The sequence below is a fragment of the Petaurus breviceps genome, unplaced genomic scaffold (genome assembly GCF_028583685.1).
Source record: "Petaurus breviceps papuanus isolate PSGF00001 unplaced genomic scaffold, PetGlider_PUasm1.0 42, whole genome shotgun sequence".
Classification (NCBI taxonomy): Eukaryota; Metazoa; Chordata; class Mammalia; order Diprotodontia; family Petauridae; genus Petaurus; species Petaurus breviceps.
In genome coordinates, this window is record NW_027186325.1 from 2,856,532 (window position 1) to 2,878,437 (window position 21,906).

Consider the following 21,906-nt stretch of genomic DNA (forward strand, 5'->3'; position numbering starts at 1 on the left):
AACAAGAATCTACTGTATATTATATGGGACAAGTGATCCTTCAGAATGCTGCTTGAAGACTTCCATTGACAGGAATATCTATGACCATTCACAGCAGTCCATTCCATTTTTGCAGTTAAATTTATCAGGAATTTTTTCATTGCCTTTGACTAAAATCTGCTTGTCTGCTAGTTCCATTGTTTTATCTTTCTGGACCAAGAAACACAAGTTAAATCCCATTTTTGTATAATAGCCTTTCAAACATTTGAAGATATCATGTCTCTCCCAAATTTTCTCTTCTCTAGTTCCTCGAACCGTTTCTTATATGGGATGCACTACAGTTTCCTGGTTGCTTTTCTTGGAATGCATTCTAGCTTGTCCATACTCTTCCTAAAATGTGGAACTCAGAACTTAATATGATTATTTAATAATACATTTGAGACAATACAATACTCTAGGTGTAGTCTGGCAAGGGCAGAGGGCAGCAGAATGATTGTTTCCCTTGTTTTATACAATATGTCTCTCAATGCAGCTTAAGGGTAGCTTAGCTTTTTTGGGTTCCATATCATACAATTAGTTCCTATCAATGTTGTGGCTAAAAACCCCAATCTTTTTCTACTACATCTCTCCTATGTTATGCTTGGGCAACTGGATTTATATGTATTTTAATTAAAGTTTAACTTTTTAATTCCACACATTTTTTTATCCTGATTTTTAAAAACAATTTATCCATTGTTTTTGGATCATGATTCCATAATTCAGTGTATTAACTCTTCCAGCTGTGTGTCACTGGAAAACTTGATGAGCACATTATCTATGCTTTCATCCAAGTAATTTCCAAAAATATTGACTATCATAGGCCCATAGATTCCCTGAGGCATTGCACTAGATTGCACTGAATCTTCATCTACGTTTACATAAATTCATTAATGACTTCTTTTTGGGTTCAGTCATTCAACTGCTTCTAAATCTACCAAAATATACTATCATCTAACTCAAGTGCTCTCCATATGATCCAAAAGGATCATATGGAACTGGGAAGTAGTTCATCTGGATATGATGATGACTCAAACTCAGTAAGAGCAGCTGTGTTCTCTCTTATGATTTCCTCACTTATATTGCAATTCCCAATTGACCACTTTTTGCTTATCTTTTCTAATCCAAGTATCATTTTCCTTGAGTCATTTCAGTCATGTCCAACTCTTCATGACCCAATTTAGAGTTCTCTTGGCAAAGATACTGGAGTGGTTTGCCATTTCTTTCTCCAGCTTATTTTACAGATGAGAAACTGAGCCAAACAGGGTTAAGTGACTTGCCCAGGGTCACATAGCTAAGTAAGTGTCTGAGGCTGGATTTGTACTCAGGATCTCCTGACTCCAGGCTAGGGATTCTATTCACTGTGCTATCTAGCTGCCCTTGGTAGAAAGAATCAAACCCGAGTTGAATAATTCAACTTCTCTTTGGAATCAATTAACATTGTCATATTTTCCCTTATGGCTGTATGGGATGCTCAGGGAAGACTAGCACCTCTGGTGTGAAGACTTGTGTGATAGTAATGGCAATTAAAGATTCCCCTGTATTGGCTTGGTTTTCAAATTGATTGTGTTAAAACCCAGAGTTTGTTAATCCCACCTGTGGGATGGGCTTGTTGATGTGAAAAGAAAGTCCTGAACTGGGAGGAGCTGGTGATGTAGATTTGGAGAGACACTAGAGAGAGGCGGAAGATCTTTTTGGAAGCAGCACCTCGTGGAGAGAGAGAGAGACTAAGAGAATTGCTGGTGGCCGCTTTGAATTGCCCTGGACTTTTGAGACCTGCCCCCTGAGCTGCCAAGGACTGAGGAAACATGGCTGTTTTGCTGGTACTTTGTCTGTCTGTTTTGATGTTGTTTTGCCAGATTTGTCCACTGGTGAAAGACAGTCCTTTTGTTGAAGAAGTCCTGGAACCTGGCTGTTCGCTAAGAAGCCCTGAGACTGTCCTGCAGACAGAGAGTGAATACTGTCCACTGGTGAGGGACAGTGCTGTTGTTGCAGGGGTCTGGAGACTGTCCTGCAGACAGAGTGAATACTGTCCACTGGTGAAGGACAGTGCTGTTGTTGCAGGGGTCTGTCCTGCAGACAGAGTGAATACTGTCCACTGGTGAAGGACAGTGCTGTTGTTGCAGGGGTCTGGGAGCCTTTCTGTTGGTTCAGAAGCCCTGAAGAAGGATTTTCTTGTTGTATGTTTACAGAAATCCTGGGAGAGGGCTTTGCTAATGTGTTCAGGGGTTCTAGGACTGTTCTACAGACAGAGGATGAATTCATGAAGGGATTGGCAATGTATCTTATGGCCTTGCTAAGCCTTGTCTCCCCAGGAACTAAGATTGCTGAGAACTTGCCTCGTGTCAAGATGAAGAAAAGACCTCCATTTGGGTATTAAGTGCTGTGTTTAAACTTGATATAACTCTGGGGTAGATTCAATTGTGATCCAGGGGTGGGGAACTTTTGACCTTATTGTGCTCTGTGATTGACAAATGAAGGTACTTTACCTATGTTTGGAAACTAATCTCCATTTGAGAAGAGGGGTTTTGTGGTGGACCAAATGAAGGTACAGCCTAGGGGTGGAGTAGTATTTAGAACAGGGACTTTGTAATTGATTGAATGATTGGAAGGTCCTGGGGTGGGGTAGTCCTTGGAGATTATTTAATTACATTTAGTAAATGCTGTATTTGGAATGATGTCATGTTTTGATCTTCTCTGTTCTGGGTTTGTTACTGAATAAAATGGAGAGCACCTATGCTGGTATTTTGAACCTGGGAAGTTGCCTTTCTTTTGGCATTACATTACAACTTGCCATGCCCTTTGTAGGACTGCGCATCTACTTTTGGTCTCTACCCATCACCAAACTCTCACATGTGGCTACAAGAAACTGTACCCAGCACAATGGCCACACTCTGATAAAAGTACCTCAGCAGATTGGCTAAACCAGGGTGAAAATAACTGATGGACTTTTTTCTCTTTGGTGAGTTAGATAGGATATTTACCCCAAGCATGTGAAGACTTTCCCTTGGCAGAACGGGCCAATGAGAACAGTTTATTCCAATGTCCCCAAAAGCAGCTGAAGTAGATGATATGGAGTACTTAGAGTTTCCTTGGACTTTGAAGATGCCAAGGTGATCTACTGCATTGCAGGCCTGCATTGGTGATCTTGACTTTTGCCATTGGTCTTCAATGTCTCTGGAAGAAAGAGTGAGGTTTATGACTTTGCACTGCCTCATTTAAATTCAATTCAGCCATGAGCTAAGATATCATTCTGTGATGTCATTGGTCCTTTGTGAAGCAAAGGATGAAGAATAACAACAACAATAATAACAATGCTACTCTAGCAAAAGCTAATTCTTTGCTCTGCCTCCTGCTCCCTCAACATGACTTTAAAAAGTGCTTTTAGTTATTCTTAGAATTCACTATCAACCTCTCAATATATTCTGAGATGTAGGGTTCCTGACAATTTTCTTATAAGACTACATTTCTTTTGTGTTAATTCTTCTTTACCTGATCTTTCTTTTTCTGTTATCTGTCCTTTTAAAAAAAGCTAAATTGGTCAGAGTCCTTCTGAATCCACAGCAGTATGTTGAAATGACTCTTTCTCATTATCATAGAGATTATTTGTGTTATTAAAATTTTATTTTTGAGAGCTTTCCATTAATCTTGTGTGTCCTTCCCCTATAAGATTTTAGAACTCAGAACAGGATGATACTTGTTCTATTCATGAGTGATTTAAAATCTGCTCTTCTCAAATCTCAGGTTCATATCAGCCTATACTTGGTTTTCCATTCTTTTATCTCAAGTTTTAAGAGGCCACAATAACTTTCTTCCAAGTTTCCCATCATTTCTACTTCAGAAACCAATTCTTCATTCCTGGTAAGAATCAGATCTGTAATAATACTCCCCATGGTCATTTCCTCCATTTTTTAATTAATGAAATTACTGTTAAGACCAATCAAGAATTTATAAGTTTCTTTGCTTTTGGCAGACAGAAATCTAGTAAACAATCAGATAACCAAAGTTTCTCATTACTTCTATGTCATGATAGGTCTGGGATTTGTTTTCTGAATCTCCCTGACTATACTTTGACAGAATTTCACTTTGTTTCTTCATGGATGATTATTCTAATGCCCTCTAGCATTCTTTTCCTCTCCAGTTTGTGAATGTCCTTACTGGGAAGATGTTCTTAATATACACTGCTATTCCACTGCCCTTTGTATCTATTCTGTTCCTTTTGAATGAGGTATGATTTCATAGATTTAAAGCTAGAAGGGACCTTATAGGTCATCAAGTATAACTTCTTCATTTTGAAGATCAGGAAACTGATGTACAGAGGGATTAAGTTACTTGCCTCAGAGCAGTGAGGTGGTAGTGAATAGAATAGATTCCTGCAGTCAGGAGGACCTGTGTTCAAATCCAACCTCATACACTTAACACTTACTAGCTGTGTGACCTTGGACAAGTCACTTAATCCCAATTGCCCTGCTCCCCCCCAAAAAAAAAAAGAAAAAAGAAAGAAAGTTATTTGCCTAGGATAATACAGACAGTAAGTGTCTGAGGCAGAATTAGAACTTAGGTCTTCTCGATTACAAGTACAGTGCTCTATCTATTCACTACACTATGCAGCCTCATTTCATAGCCATTTTTAAAACCATGGATCTACTTCTAGAAATATGAAATCTAGATTCTTAGAATATATATAATTTAATCAAGCCTAATCCTCCATCTAAAATTAAAAGTAACTTTATTGTCATAAAAACTTCATTATACCTTGAATTGTTCCTTAGGTTCACATATGAAAAAATGTAACAGGGTCCCAAATACACCATAATATAATGGATGTTTCTGAAACTATAATAGTGAAACAAGAGGAGGTTGGGAGAAGAGAGAGAGAAAGGCAATATCAGTGAAATACTCTTTGGATAGGAGTTATAAATATTTCTGCTAAGATAAATGATAGGAGTAGCTAGGTGGTGCAATGGAGACAGTACTGGGCCTGGAATCAGGAAGACCTGAGTTGAAATCCAGTTGCAGACACTTACTAGCTGTGTGACCCTGTTTGTCTCAGTTTCCTCATCTGTAAAATGAGCTGGAGAAGGAAATGCCAAACCACTCCAGTATCTTTGCCAAGAAAACCCCAAAAGGGGTTTATGAAGAGTTGGACACAACTGAAATGACTGAATAAATAAATAAAGTGAGATAAATGTATCTAGGTTTACCCAACCCTTTGTGAATAACCATTTATTGCTTTTAGAGTAGAATGGCAAGCTCTTTTCAGGATCAATCTAGGTAAGCCTTCCTGATCATTATATTTGATTAATCATTATAGGTAAACTACAAGGGCCAAGAGATTTTCAAATGAGAAAAAGATACAGCACCAAAATTTTGGTTTACCTTGATTATACATTTCAGAATTTGAATATATCAAAATAAATATGGTACATTCTATATTTGGTAAAAATTATTTTATGGGTCAGCCAGGTAGCACAGCGAGTAAGAGCACCGGCTCCAGTCTCGGGATGACCTGGGGATCGAATCCGGGCTCAGACACTTAGAACCCACCCAGAATCACCTGGCCGTGTAACCTTGAGCAATTTACTTAACCCCAATTGCTTAAAAAAAATTATTGTATAATGTAGATTGAAGGTAGTCTGAAATATATAAAGTAGTTATACAAATACAGTATAAGACATTTTTGTTAACCATACAGTTTTAAAACTGCAAAGTTAATTCTATGTATGACCACTAGGAGGACAAAAGAAAAATCTTATAGTTGAAACTATAGTGAAAACATTATTAGGTTTCAGAGATATGGGGTATTGGAAGGAAGAATGCTAAAGAGCCTAGACTTTATAAAAATCTACAGCTCGGGATATTTTAATTTTTTAAATTATTTATTACTAAACTATGAAGGATTGTCTTTTTTGTGAATTCTAGACCTCACTTTCTGCAATCATATAAATATGTAGTCTTAATCTTTTACTCAAATGCCATTGAAATCCATTGAAAGTTACAAATAGGATGCCTCGTTGAAACCTTTAATAAGACATTTGTTTCAACCCCAACCACAAATCAAATTTCAGATATATTTTAATAGTCTTTGACCTGATTTGGTCAAAACTGTTCAACTTTTTTGAAAGACAAATGCAAAACAAATGAATAAAAAAAAATAAATAACAACCCCAGTGATCAAGTTGAAAGGACCTCATTTCATATGTTCAGAAATTTTTAAATAGATTTATGTTGAATAGGAAAGTATGATTACCAGAGTACTTCTCATATGTGTATATTGCATTTTCATGCAATTTTTACATACGTTGCCTTATTTGATCCTTATGACCATCTTGTGAGATAGGTAAGATTTTATTTTTTGATATTGTTGCAGATAAGATAACTTAAGATCAGAGAATTTAAATGACTGCAGTAAGGTCACCCAATTTGTCAGTTAGATTTTAATCCTTTGACAAACAATTTATTGTGAAATCTTCAGGCAGTTATTTAATGTCTGTGGACTTCAGTATCCTCATCCATAAAAGCAAAGGATTAGTAATAGAAAATTTGAAGGTTCCTTCCTACACTAAAATGTTATAGTTCTTTTAAACTTTTGAACAAAGAAATTGAAGGCAATGATGTTTTATTTATGAATTTTGGGGTTTAATAGATCATATATTTTAAGCAAGATTTCCATGACTTATTTCCCTTTAATTCATTTCAACAAAGATGAATGCTTGTCATTGGCAAATGAACATTCAAATCAATCTAATTCATTCAACACTTATTAAGCACCTACTTTATTAATAACAGCTATGTTTATATAGTATTTTAAACCCCACAAAATCCTTTATACATATTATCATATTTGATCTTCACAACAATTCTGTGAGTTAGATATTATTATTTATTATCATCATTATTGTTGTTATCATCACACCCATTTTAAAGATGAGGAAACTGAGTTAGAAAAAAATTTGACTTGTTTAACATCACACAGTTATTAAGGGTCTGAGGCAGGGAGTTATGTTATTGTAAGAATATAGTTCATTACTTTGAATGATTGAAAGAAGGAATGAAAATCATTTTAAAGTGCTTACTATGGACTAGGAAGTGTGCTAAGTACTAGGGAAAAAGAGAAAGGCAAAAATAAGCTCAGTCCCGGAAAACCAAATCAAAACAAAAATTTATATTTTAATAAAGGAAGAAGGGAGAAATAAGGGAATGGTGTACAGAGAGGTATGATTTGGAGTAGGAAGTCACAGGGTTGGTAAGTGGAGCAACAGAGTATTTGATTCACATATTTCTTTCCACAAATGTTCATGTTGACTTTATTACTCTTCTGAAAACTAGAGAGAAAAAGTGGGTTTGGGTGTGAGGGGTAAATGAGAAAGGGTACATAGGTCAAGACATGGGTTAAAGAGGGCCAGAGAGTAAGCAGCATTGGAGGTTGTCAAAAAAAAGATATAGATTAGAAGGCAAATTCCTGATCCCAAATCCTAGCTCTGCTATGTCCTACTTATATGACCTTGGATAACTCGTTTCACTTTTATTTGATTCCTCACTTGTAAGAAGAGGGCATTAGATGATTTTCGAGGACCCTGTCAGCTCAAAATTTATAATATTTTAGTTTCATTTGAAAATCATGAATTTCTCACATTTAAAATCATTTTGCTAGTTCTTCAAGTATAAACTTTTTGTTTCTATTGTTCTGTCTGTTTCTCTATCTACTCATCTGTCCATCTATCATTACTTTCTGAAAAAGTTTTCACTTGAAAAGAGATGAATGAAGTAAAAGTGTAAGGGAGTTAGCCAGATAATCACTTTGATTCTCTACTTAACTTTGCATATGTGTACCTAGCCAGTTTTAATCCCTAGATCAAGTTCTGAACTAGGGTTAAGGTAGGAATAATGACTGACTTCATAGGGGCACCCTGTGGCATTAAGCTCTTTTCCCTCTATCACCTCATTTTTTCTGATCCTCTCACCTCTTGACCTTGAGGCTTTAAGGTTGTCTACAAGATAAATTATTTCTTACCTTAAAGGTCAATAGGACCCTACAGAGAGCTAGTTAAGGCATTTCCCGATAATATTTTTTGGTGTGTACATTCCTCTGCAAGATTTCATATGGTTCATGACTGAAATAATGCAGAACTTCTTAAAGGTTAATCTAACATGAAAACAAAGGACCTCTCATACAATATATTAAAGATAATTAGATTGTGCTATTGTAATGTGTGTGTGTATAAGAAAGAGATAGAGAGACAGAGACAGACAGAGACACACAGAGAGAGACAGAAAGAGAGAGAGAGACAGACAGAGACAGAAAGAGAATTATGGAAAAAAAGCATAGATAGCATCAAGTTAAAAATTTAAATTCTGATTTTTCTAGTAGGAAGCATGTGAGAAATATTACTTAGTTCACACTTCTTTTGAATCCCTCTGCATGTTGCTGTCTCTGCAACAGTTTCCCCTGAAAAGTTGTAGGAACTTCAGTGAGATTTAGCGATAAGCTGAACTCCTCTCAACATGATAAATTGTGACTTTGTAGTGAAAACTACTGTTGTTAAGTAAAACGCAGGTTACTAGTTACTCTGTTGGACCTGGCATCTGACCTAAATTCCTCCTGTTTATTCCTTGCTGTCTGGCACTTCCATTTGATTTCCCATACAGTCTATGGCTCATATTACAGTTCGTTGTGGGATAATATTTTGGGTTTGAGTGTGTGTAAATTTTGGATTTAGTGAGTGAGATCTTTGCACAGTGCAGATATTCCTGCATGGGATTTGCCCACTCTGATGTGAGAATGATTCAGAGATGCTGATGGGTTTTGGAGACTGGTCTCTTGGGAGGTGGCAGTTTGCCACAATGCCATCAGTTTAGACTAATGATTGCACAGAATTCTCATGAAGCAGATGGCTACTAACTACAATATTAATATTATTTTGCTTTTTAAATTGAGGAAAATAATTTTTACCACTTATAAAGGAAAACCTTATTGGGCTTTTGTAAAGAATAGGTTTCAATAAAAATACCTTGCCATCATGCTCCCCTTTATATGATTTGTTTATTAATTAAAACTATATTAATTTTATAATAAATTAATACTCTAAAAAGGCCTTCACTAAATCTTCTCCTCCTGCCTTATAGATAGTCTGTGGAATAGATTGTTCTTTTTTGTTATTTTAGAGGGATTGGTAACTAGAATAAAATAGTTGCTGAGTGATTTGTTTAGGGATCAATTGTTTATAATTCACAAGAGTGGATGTTCTTTGGCCAAGTCTCTATAGTTAAAGTAAAGTGGAGAAATGAAGCAATTGCCTAAATAATCCAGGTAGGAAATCCACTTCTGTCTAAATTAGCCCAATAATTCAGCCAAAATCAAGGTTATTTCTGTTTGAGTTCTCCAAGTGATTGCCTCTGTTCTCTGCTTTTCCTTGCCAGTGGTATTCTGGCCTATGAGAGTCGAGAGTAATGGTGGTTTACAATCAAGCTAGCACTGATGGCATTGCAGCCATGTCATCTGTGGGAGTCAGCCAAGGGGCTGTCAGTCGGATGCAATTCTGCTATGGGTACTAGAAGTCTGGACTCTCTACATATTATTTTCATGATCCCTCTTCTACATATACACATTAATCATTTAGGATAATCAAATATTGGGGTATAGGAGAATTCAGCTGGTCTCTACCCCTAGAAAAAGGCTAGTAATACCACAGTTTAATTGTTTTCAGTGGAAAAACCTGGCAATACTGATCAACCATTTCATATTCAGTTCTCTGATGTGCTTGAAGCTGAAAGTAGGCACAGTGTGTGGCCCTCTGTTCAGGCCAGGTGTTTGGAAATGATTTTTCACTTGATGGAAAAAAAATCGTAATTGTTGTGAGTTCTCCAAGATACCACATGCAAAAATAAAATAAAGTAAAAGGGAAATTGAAAAGTCATCTTATACATTAGCATGCTTTCTTAATTCTATATATGAGTCAAAGAAAAAAAAACAATGGACAGAGACAGAGGAGGGCAATGGAGAGGGAATGAAAAAGAACTGTGACTTTTTTTTTTTGATAGGGAATAAAATAAAGATTGAAAAATTCACAGTCATACTCTACTTGGGAAGTTTGAGTTTCCTTTCAACCTCTTTCCTCTAGAACCCTGATTCTAACCTAGAAGAAAGCATACAACATTATTAACACACATTTCACAAACAAGCTCTCGTTTCCTGGGCCCACAAATGATTAGAAGTAACAGAAAGAAAGGGATAGAGTGCAGGGGCAAAAGCAAAGTTAGAGCCAAGTTAGAGACAGCTTGACCCTTGACTTTGAGAAGCCAAAAAACAAACTAACAGGTAAGTCCACTGCTTCTTTTTTTCTTATTGTAAATGAAAAGTAAATAAATAAATATATATATATAAGTACATTTTTTAAAAAAAGAAAATTGGACCAGGGAACAGTTCAGGGCTTTAAAGACAAAGTCTGGGGCTGGAAAGTCTTCCTTGCCAGAACTTTTAGGATAGAGGCAGAGTAAAAAGGAGCCTCTGATACTCAGTTTTCAAAAAGATAAAACCATAAGCTCTCTGCTTGTGGAAGATGCTAGGCAGGTCCTTGGAATGTAAATTAATATTCCCCAAACAGTTCTGACCATGTAAATTCCCTACTAGAAGATCTTACATGGCTTCCCATTCCCATTGCTCTTCAGCCTGCATTTAAAGCCCACCCTCACCTGCTTCTCCAGTTAGTTCATGTTACTGCCCTGGGAACACTCTACATTCCCATATAATCTTCTCCCTTTTTCTCCCTTCTCAGAATCTTTACCTTCTTTCTAGATAAAGTTCAAGTGTCCATTCCAACTTCTCACCTCTCTCCTGTTTCAACATTCCCCCCAAATTACCTTATTTATCTCAGTCAGCAAGCATTTATTAAGTTCCTACTATGTGCTGGTCAGTGTGCCAAGCACTGGGAATAAAGACAAAACGTCATTACCCTCAAGGAGGATACATCCTAGTGGGAGAGAAGTTAGATGCCAGGTAGATGGAACTACATTTCAGGGGTCTAGATACAACATGGCCAGTCTAGACCAACTAGAACAGGGATGGGAATCCTTTGACCTTCTAAATCCTTAAGTATGGCCTTCTGACCGAATCCACATTTTACAGAACAAATCATTAAGACCCCACGTGGCTGTAGGGCTGCAGGTTCCCCACCCTGAGCTGAAGATTGGGCAAATGGGCTGGTGATGAGGGCAGAGCAGGCTAGACCAGGAGACCGACTGTAGGGGCTACAGATAGGACCGTAAGGTTTCCATCTTCAGAGAAGAATGGGTCCATGAACAGCCAGAGCAAGACTGAGGTTGTAGAAGGGAGGACAGATCTACCTGTGCCACATACTGCTTCTGAGTGGAGAGACACTGAGAGATCAACATGCACACAGGAAGAGGAGCTGGTTTGAGGTAAAACCAGGATTTGATCCTGGCTGCTCCAGCTTCTCCATTTCACTCGGTCCTCCTGTCCCAGCCCCCAGGTTTCTCATGCGAGTCCTGGGTTCCTACGGGGATGACTACCGGAAGAGCCAGTTCACTATTGTGCTGGAGGTAAGGCCTTGGGCGGGGAGGTCCCGGGGCTGGGGAGGCCGGGGAGGCCGGGGTCCCAGAAGGAGTGAGCCCTCACTTCTCACCTTGGCCCCACCCTAGGATGAGGGCAGCCAAGGCCCCGATGCCCCCACCCCGGGATACGCAGAGAACGAGCCACCAGAAAAGAAAAGCCTGTCACCTCCCCCTTGACGGCCCCCTGAGGCCAGCAGCCCCCGCCTGGCGAAGGCCCCAGTGGAAGGAAGAGGAGGAGGGCCCCCGGGATGGGCGCCGAGGCGGGGCGCTGTTCACCCCGGCGCAGGGCCCAGGCCAGGTGAGCCTACAGAGGTGGGGGGAAAGGCGGGGTTTCCCAGGAGTCCAGCCTCACCCTTTCTCTTACCTCAGATCAAGGTAGAGGATGACTTTGGCTTCGAGCCCGACGAGGCCCTCACGACAGGATGGGTGGCCCGGGGCCCGGACCAGCTGCTCTCCTTCCCCAGCTTGGTCAGCCCTCCATTTGACATCACCCCTCAATAAAGCTCGGCGTCCCCCCTGCGCCTCTGCAATCCCCGGAGCCTTCCGGAGCGTTGCACGTTTATTGGGGGGGCGGGGCGGTGTGCAGGGGTGGTTCACAGGTTCTTCAGAAACTGGAGGAACGGCCCCTGGGCATCCTGGGGGTGGCCAGGCACGTCAGGCATGTTGCCGTCATCTGGCGGCCGCGACCTTGATCTGAGGTAAGAGAAAGGGTGAGGGGGGGGGGGGGGGGGGGGGGGAACCGGGTAGTTGTAGGGGGTCGCGCGGTTGATCATGCCGGCGTACTGCGTGTAGGGGCTCAGGGGGGCACGAGCAGCGCCAGGGTGCCCATGGTGAAGGACGGGGTCAGCACCGGCTTCTTGGCCCAGGCCTCCTCCAGGAACCGGCCCAGTCTGCCCGCCATGTTGGCCGATTTCGGGTTACCCAAGTCCACTGCTTCTAATGCATTACTATTTAGCAGAAGAAAAAGACATTGAACTCTAAGGAATGTCTAGTACCAACTCCTCCTTTTGCAGATCAGGGGACTGAGTTTCAGATTGTGTAAGTAACACCGTCAGTCAAATAGAATAGGACTGGAATGTAGGGTTGGCCTCCCATTCAGGAATCAAAGTTTCGGGATCATTTCCATTACACTTTTCCCTCTGCAGCAGGGAATGCTAGCAGAGATGATCCTGGGGATTCAAGAAAGGTTTTATTATTGTCTGGTGCAATCTATATAAAAATTCAGGAAAAGATAGCACATTTTTTAGAAAGATTTCCATAAACAATGGCTAAGATAAATGGAGTTTAGGCACTTTTAAGTGGTAAGCATCAGTTGTGTGGATGATATAACTTATGGAAAACAGAACATTCCACACTAGTGCCAGGTAAATGAGCTATCATTGTTGGATATTGCATTCAGGTTGGTCTAAGGCAGGGATGGGGAACCTGTGGCCTAGAGGTCACATGTGATCTTCTAGGTCCTTGCGTGTAGCCTTTTGACTGTGTCCAAGTTTTACAGAACAAATTCTTTTATTAAGGGGATTTGTTTTGTGAAGTTTGTATTCTGTCAAAGGGCTGGACTTGAGGACCTTGAAGACCACATGTGGCATGGAGGCCCACCTCGAGGCTCATCCCTAGCAAAAGGAGTTGGTGGTCATTTAAAGTGCTAAAATCTGAGGGCTACTGGCAAGGCTCAAATAAATCTCACCTAGCAGTCTAAACTTCTACTATTAGATACTAGTACTTTATCTTCTGAGGCTATCAAACTTTTGTATTTATGTATATATGGCCTCCCTTCCTGTGCCCTCCCTCCCCTTCTCTCTTTCTCTGTCTTTCTGTCTCTGTCTCTATTACTTAACAGTGCTTGTCACTTATTAAATACTTAATAAATATTTATCAATTTAGAGATTTACTCCTCTGGATTTTGGATGTTTTTTCAGTCTTAAACGATCCACTCTCAAAATACAAATATCCCATGGAATGATAACCTTATCCTAGTTATTAGCTAAGGTCTTAGTGGGAGGCAGATTCATTAGGTTGCTGACTGACAGCAAAGATTTGTGGGAATGTAACCATAAGGCAAGTGTCCAGTGAAAGAGAGACTGGGGACTAGAGGGCTGGAGAAAATGGGAGGAAGAACAGCAAAAACACATTTGACCTGCTTAACTATTTCACCTACTTAGGTAGACTTCATCTGATTCTCAGAAAGGGCAGAGAACTGATGTAGTTATTTGAATAATTCAAGTGTGTATATGTGTGCAGGTCTGTGTGTGAGGCTATGGTGGTGAATCCTTCTCACAGTACCTTGCTAATGAAGGAAACTTTTTTTTAAGGCATGAATTCTCCATTTCCTTAGTCAAATCTGTCCAAATACATAAGAGGATTGATGGGACTTCCTCTTCCCTTTCCTTGTGTGTGCAGTCATAGCCTCTGAATCTCTGCACCCCATGCTTTAATCTGCGAGGCTAACTGCAGCTGGCACATTAGCTGGCTGCCCTTTTTCACTACATGGCAAGCTCATTGAGTTAATGACGCTGGTTTGTTAATTTGATGTTTGGGGCTTTGCAATTCCACATTCCTTATTTAGTTTCGTGCAAGGAAAACTCAAGGACGATTAGCAGTGAGACCGATTTTCCTGGCTAACTTTGGCAAATAACAAATTTAGGCCACCCCAGCTGGTATGCCACATACTCAAATTAGCAGCTATAAGTTTTTTGTAAGGGACCATAATCAGAGAGAGAGAGAGAGAGAGAGAGAGAGAGAGAGAGAGAAACCAGAAAGCAAGCCAAATATTGACAATGTGGCCCAGCTTGGTTGTAGAGAGACCAGCAGTGAGATATGTCAGCTCCAGGTCCCTAGTGGTAGCACACATTTTATAGCAAAAATGTTTATTTCAGGGTGAAACAGAAGAGAGAATGTGAAGCTCTCCTTCTTTATAGGACATATAGAATCATAAAAACAGGCTTGTTCATGTGGTTAACTCATATCCCTTTGTCTCAGAATTTTAAAAGCCTTATTTCCTTGTCTAGTTTACAATTCACTAATCAAATGCAATTGGACAATACCTAACTCTTCATCTCTGCTACTTCCTTATTATTATTAGTTTTATGATGAGCATAAGAATAGCTGACATTTATTTAGCACTATAAGGCTTACAAAGCACTTTATATATATTATCTCATTTCATGGGGGGAAGGGGGAGAATGGAATAAGCATTTTGCAAAGTGCCTATTATGTGTCAGGCACTTAAGGACTTTATTCTCATTTTTAAAAATATCTTTATTTTATTCTTTATATCTCATTTTATCCTCACAACAAATATATCATTCGATCCTTACAATCCTATGAGGTAGGTGCTATTATTACTCCCATTTTATAGTTGAGGAAACCAAGGCAGAAGCTAAGTGACCAGCTTAGGGTTACAAAACTAATGAATGTCTGAGGACAGATTTGAACTTGGGTCTTCCTGACTTCAGGCCCACCACTCTATGCATTACACACCCTCTGCCTCTCTGAACAATCCCTTGAAATATGTGCTATTATCGTCTCCTTTTTACCAATTTGAAAACTGAGTGTATGAGGGGTTAGACTTGCCCAAGGTCATCACTTGATCTCAGAACCTGGATTTGCCTATCTGCACTATCACTAACCAACTCGTATGGTTGTGATAAGAAAATTTCTTTCCAGTTCCAGACTTTGCATCTCCGCTCTATCCTATGCTGCTTCTCTCTCAGGTAGTTACACTATTGCCTCCAAAGGACTCCCCAACTTATCTCACAAGGAATAAATAGCGAAGGTACCACTTTGACTTTCATATTTCCCTTAGTCCTCTGTAACCTATTGAAAGTGACAAAATTTGGGGCAGCTAGGTGGCACAGTGAGTAAGAACACTGGCCCTGGAGTCAGGAGGACCCAGGATCAGTTCCAGCCTCAGATACTTAACACCCACACAGAAAACCTGGCCATGTAACCTTGAGCAAGTTACTTAACCCTGATTGTTTAAAAAAAAAAAGTGACAAAATTTTACTCCTAAGTAGGACTGACCATGGCAGCATTAGTGCACTTTACCATCTGCCTTCCATGTCAGACCTAAGTATGATTCCTCCCAGGGCAGCAAACCTCCTATGGTTAGCAAGGGATGTAGTTACCCTGAATTTATAGGCTGTCTGTGGTTGTTGACATCGGCTTTAGTTGGCTAATAAAGTTTTTACTCTCAAGAATTCTGCTTTTCTAGGACAGTGCTACTTACTGTTTATGAGTAAGTTGAGGAGGTAGTTTTGGGAAATTTTAAGTGGCTTTTGGGGGTAATAGTCATTACATCAGTGTCCTATGTTCACCATCATGAAATTCATACATGCCTGTCACTAGTAGCTCACAGGAGTTGTTTGTTGCTACAACTATGCCTGTGGTCATAAATGTCACCGACTTTGCCGCCTTCATCTCTGGTCCTACTGCTATTTCATCAGATGGCACTTCAACCATTTACCAGCTTTATACATTCTGACCTCAGGGAAAACAACTACTACATGTCAGCATATCAGCATCATCTAAGCAGACCTTACTGTAATCTGATTGGGGTGCCTCCTGGAAGATGTTCAAACAGATCCAGGATAATACACTAGATGGCTCTCGGTAGAGTGAAGGAACTATCTTTTCAATGCAGCACATGGCAGCAACTATAACCTGGTTAGCCTTGCAAATGAGTACAAAATTATTTCCACCCTACAAACATCCTTTATTACCTACTGTCTCCCTAGGAACTATGAGGCTGTGAAATTAGCATTCTCTACAATGTATCCAGCATTAATCTTTACTCACCTTGGGTGAGTGAGCGATTGTTTGAGTAATTGTATAGTTTCACTGAGCTACATCATATTCATAGGACATAGGCTACATATTGCCATCACTTTCTCCAAATGAAAAATTAAAGAAATGTTTAAAATTTAAAGTCACTGTACTTTATTTTTTTCACATCTTTTTTTACAAGTATAGTTTGTCTATCCATTTCATATTCAGATTTTCTGTTCCATTCATTCATTCAAAAATATATAGTAAATGACTGGAGTGTACTAGGCACTATGATGGAGCTATAGATGAATTGAAATTTGTTCCTCCCATTAATAAACTTACATTGTAGTAGGAGAGATATAACATGTTCACAAAAATGATAAAACATGGAATAAATGTCACAAATGGGATAAAAAAGAAGCAAAAAATCTTTTCTGACTAAAGGTGAGACTTCATGGAGGGAGTGGTACTGGAACTGGATCTTTCAAGATGGGTAAGTCTTTGATAGGTGGCTATATAAGAAAATCAGTTTTCAAATATTCCAGGTAGTAAATAATACGGACTAAAAAGCACAGTTTGTAATCCAGTTTGAATGGAGCATAACAGAATGGTGGGCTATTAGTAAAAAAAAAAAAAGTAGGCTGTGTACACAGTTTGAAACATACATACATACATACATATATATATATATATATACACTCACATATATAATATATGTATATATATATATATATTTGTGAAAGGGAGCTACTGAAAGGTTTTAAGCAGAGCAGCATAGGACTTGTTTTCTAGATCAATTAATCTGTTAGCTTTGAATAGAATAGATTTAAAAAGAGGCTCAAGTCTGGAAAAACAGGAAGTTTAGAACTATTGTCTTGATAACAACAAACAAGCAATTTTGACCTGAATCTGAGAGGGAGGCACTAATAATGGATACTTGAGCAATGTAAAAGAAAAATTAACATAATTTGTTATATATACTTTTATATACTATTTTCCTTCATTCGAATGTAAGATCCTTGAGTGAGAGGGCTGTCCTTTTGCTAGTATTTGTGTACTCAGTGCTTAGCCCAGGGTATGGCATGGTAAGTATTTAAATAAAGGGTTGAGGGAGAAAGGGGGTCAGAGCTGATAGTACCTCTTGAATTAGGGTTGTTAAATCCCACCACCTTTTCTGGTTTTAGGACTCAGCCTCTCCTAACTCTAGGGCTAAGACATACAAATTGCCCTCAGTCTCAGAGAGGCGTCAAGGAAACACTAACTGCCTAGATCAAAGCTGTCTAGGAAGCCTACTAAAACTGCAAAGCCTCAGGTTCTTGTGATGTTGAAAAGAGCTATCCTACTCATGGTAAAGCTTTTCTATTCTAAGGTAAATATCCTCAGTTACTTGAAGAAATGTTATGACTTGAGTACACTTACCATCTTGGTTAACTTATTATGGGCATTCTGCTGTTTGTCATTGCTCTTCCTAAAACATGTCACCCAGAATGGAACACAATATGTGGTCTAAAGACAGAGCAGAGTACAGAGGAGATATTACCTTTCTCATTAAGGCCACAGGGTTTCTATTAATGAAACCTATGAATCTGATATGCATATTACCACTCTCTGCGTTGCAATCCACAAAAATGTCCAACATTATCACAGGAACTACTGTCTAGCCACATTTATTCCTTGGTATATTTTAAACTTAAGTATAAGGAAGCTCTTTTTAATTCTGTATGTAGAATTTTACCTTTTTGTTGTTGTTGAGTGTAATAAATGTATAGTAATTCAGGGGTGGTGGAATCTCTCTCTCCTCCCTTCTTCCACCTCCCAAGATGAGAGACTATGTGACTGAAACCACAGGGGCTGGAAACCACTGAAAGATACTTTGGGTGGTCAAAGCAAGTAATGTGGGGTGCTCTCTGGTGTAATTTTTGTCCTCTCATGTACTATTTCATACAGTAAAAATAGGGAACAGATAATCATCAGTCAATCAGATAACGATTTTTAAGTACTGATTTATGAGTCAGACACTGTACTAAGAGCTAGAGACACAAAGAAAGGCAAAAACAATTCTTGCTCTCAAGGAGTTCACAGCTGAATGGGGAAAACAATGTGTGAACAACTATGTACAAAGAAGATACTTTGGAAAACTAGTAAATTCTCATATAAATCAATGAAGACTCCAAAAGAGGACCTTCAGGTTACCCACATAGATGCACTCACCTGGTGTTTGTATGCTTGGTGACTTAAATAATCATTCTACCTTGTGAAGGGGCTTTTGGTCCACTTTGGATAGATCTATAAAGCATTTATTAAGTGTTTGCTATATGCCAGGCATTGTGCTAAGCTTTGAATACAAAAGAACAAAGATGATCCATTTTCTAAAGTAACTTACATTCTACTAGGGAAAAGGAAAAAATAGAAGAGATGGAAAGGGATGGGGCAGGAAGAAAGAGGATATGAATGCAAGGCTGCTGGTGAGCAGGAGAGTTGTCAAAAGAGGTCTATAGGCCATATTCACATCTAGTAATGATTGATTTATTCAATCAAGAAATGTTCTTCACCAAGGTAATTATTTTTCAGTAAGGATGGGATAATCATTGACCATGTTGACTTTTACTGATCATTGCTTTCCTTTCTAGAATGTTGCTAAGTATTTTTGCAAGGTCACTGGTATACAGTTTGTGGCACCTATCTTCATTCTTTTGAAAATACGGATGATATTGTCATATGTTGAGGTAATCTACTGACAAAAGGGCTGATGGTAGAGTGGGGGGCTTGAGGAGTGCAGAAAAGCTAACCCCCCTTCAAGAATATGGTGTATAGTTCACTGATTTGGAATCTAGGGGAATATAGGTTCAAAGCTTCGCTTTGCCACTTATTACCCGTGTAACCTTGGATTGAGTCACTTAATATTCCCAGGTCTCAGTTTCCACATCTACTTAATGGGGAAGAAAAAGGAGGACTAAATCTGATCCTGATGATCCTTTCTTATTCTAAATTCTATGCTGAAAATGCTACTTTATTTTGTTTTTCTCTCCTATATTTTAAGTGTTTCCTTAGAGAAGATACTTGGTTCTATGAGACTACATTACTTCCTTATCTTTGCATGACAAACCACTGAACAGAATGTATGTTTTCAAAAATTCTACTTTTATTTGTCCCCTAAATTTAAGCTGTGGCTTTGGCACTTAAGATACATAGAGTCTCCTTACTTCTGGTATGAAGTAATAAAAATCAATTAACAAGCATCTATCTAGTGCCTGCCATATGTCTAGCACTGTGCTTGCTGCTCAATGGATTGCTTCAGAAATAGAATGGAGTCCCCACATCTTAAAGAGACTATTGGGTAGCTAGAACATGAAACAATTAGAAAACGATTGATATAATCAAGCCTAAGAGGAGCTCTTTTTCTATACAAAGAAATGACAAGCAGACTGTTTATTGAAAATATTTTCCAAGTTGGGTGTGTGGTCCACAACTGTAATCCCAGCTTCTGAACTCCCAGACACATTAAGGCTGGCAGGCAGATCACTTGAGCTTGGGAGTTGTGAGTTGAGGTGCGTTGTGGAGACCAGGTGTCTGTATTAAGTTTGGCATGGATATGTTGAGACCCTGGGAGAATAGGCCATTAAGTGCTTAAGATCATAGGATCAAACTGTAGTAGGATCAGTCTTGTGAGTAGCTTCTGCACTTCAGCACATCCTTGGCAGGATGGAGAGACCCAATATTTAAAATAAAATAAAATAAAAAAAAATACTCCCTAACTCCAGTCTACTTTGGGGAGGGCAGGAATTATTTTTACCCAGCATAGTACTAACTCTCCACTGCCTTGGAGGTCCAGTTCTTAGTCTCTGCTCCTGAGGCTCTGACACAGATTCCAAGTCCTGCTTTCTGTCATTCCCAAGTGCTTTACTGATGCTGGCATTTTCAATCAATCACTTATGCAGATATGCAAATACAGGTCTGACTAGGAGAAAAAAAATAAAATAAATGTCATGAAATTCTATTCTCTCAGAATGCCTAATTGGAAACTAAAATGCCCAGAACATCCTGGGTTGAAAAGGTTTGTTTTTTTTTTAAAGCTCCAATTTCTATGCACTTTCATGTTGGCTGTGCCTTTTATAAAACTTCATTCTTTATTTTAACTTAAGTTTCATCACCATCGAGTTCCTAATCTTTTGTCCTAGGGCATTTTAATCCTACCATGCCTTCTCATATATATATATATATATATATTTTTTTTTTTCTGTTAATAATCCTAAATATTTCCTTTGAGTCTTGTTTCATTTATCTGTGGTCTTCATTTACTGCCTCTATTTCTTCATCCCCCTGTATAACCCCAAACCATTCAAACAAATTTCTGTTTCCACCTCTCTACTAAAACTTTAAAACAGCTCTCTCAAAGATAACCAGTAACCTCCAAATTGCCAAATTAAACAGTTTTCTTTGTTCTTATCCTTCTTGACTGGTCTTCAGAATTTAGTTCTACCTTTAATATTTGCTGCCTATATAATCTTGAGTAAGTCTCCTAACTTGCCCAGGCCTTAATGAGGTAACTAGGAGCTAGAAGGTACATGGCTAGAGCATTGAACTTCAAGTCAGGAAGACCTGAATTCAAATTCAGCATCAGATACTACTAGCTGCAGACCATGGGCAAATCACTTGACCCTTTGCCTACCTTAGTTTCCTCGACTTTAATAGGAGGATAATACTATGATAGCATCTACCTCCCATGGTTGTTATGAGGCTCAAATGATGTAATGATTGTATACAGAAAGCATTTAGCTAGTACGGTGCCTGACACATAGAAGGCACTTAATAAATGCTTTTTCCTTTATCTTTTCTATAGGCCTCAGTTTCCTCATCTGTAAAATGAGGAGGTTGGACCATATGGGCCCTTCCAGTTCCATGATCCCATCCTTTTCCTCCTTGATACTCTCCCTATTTTTTTTTTTTACTTTTATGACAGTACAATTTTTTGATCCTCCTCCTCTCCTATAACATGGGCATGATGATAAGACTTAGAATTGGAAGGAACTTTAGAATTCATCTTATCCAATACTTCCATTTTACACAATAAGAAAATGAGGCTCAGAGAGGGGAAGAGTTCTTGATCTTCCATTCACTATTTATTGGACGTTAGAAAAGTTATTTAACTCTCTTGGTTGTAAAATTTGAGGATTAGACTAGATGACCTCTGAGAGCATTGCTGGCTCTAAGGCTGTGATCCTATGACTCTTCAAAACGCTGTCCCAGGTCACAAGTAATAAATATCAAGGCAATTTCAGAGCTCACATTCAAACTCAGGTCCTTAGACTTCAGATCCAGGGCTTTTTCCTGCTTTATATTTCACAGATTTTGGGGGGGAGGGGAGAGTTGGAAGGGACCTTGTGGGCCAACTAGTCTAATCCCTACATGGAAAAAATAGCATCCACTACAATCTGTCCAAGAAATGGTCATCTAGTCTTTGCTTGAAGACCTTCAACAAGGAATAACTGAATACCTGCTGAAGTACTCATTCTAATCTTTAATAGTTTTAATTCTCATGATTTTTTTCCCTTT

The 21,906-nt window shown here is 38.9% G+C and overlaps 1 pseudogene; it reads right to left on the reverse strand.

The window, feature by feature from the left end:
• Window positions 1-12,179: 12,179 nt before the first annotated feature.
• LOC138171292 (NADH dehydrogenase [ubiquinone] 1 alpha subcomplex subunit 3 pseudogene) lies at window positions 12,180-12,502 on the reverse strand (annotated as a pseudogene).
• Between the last annotated feature and the right edge of the window lie 9,404 nt (window positions 12,503-21,906).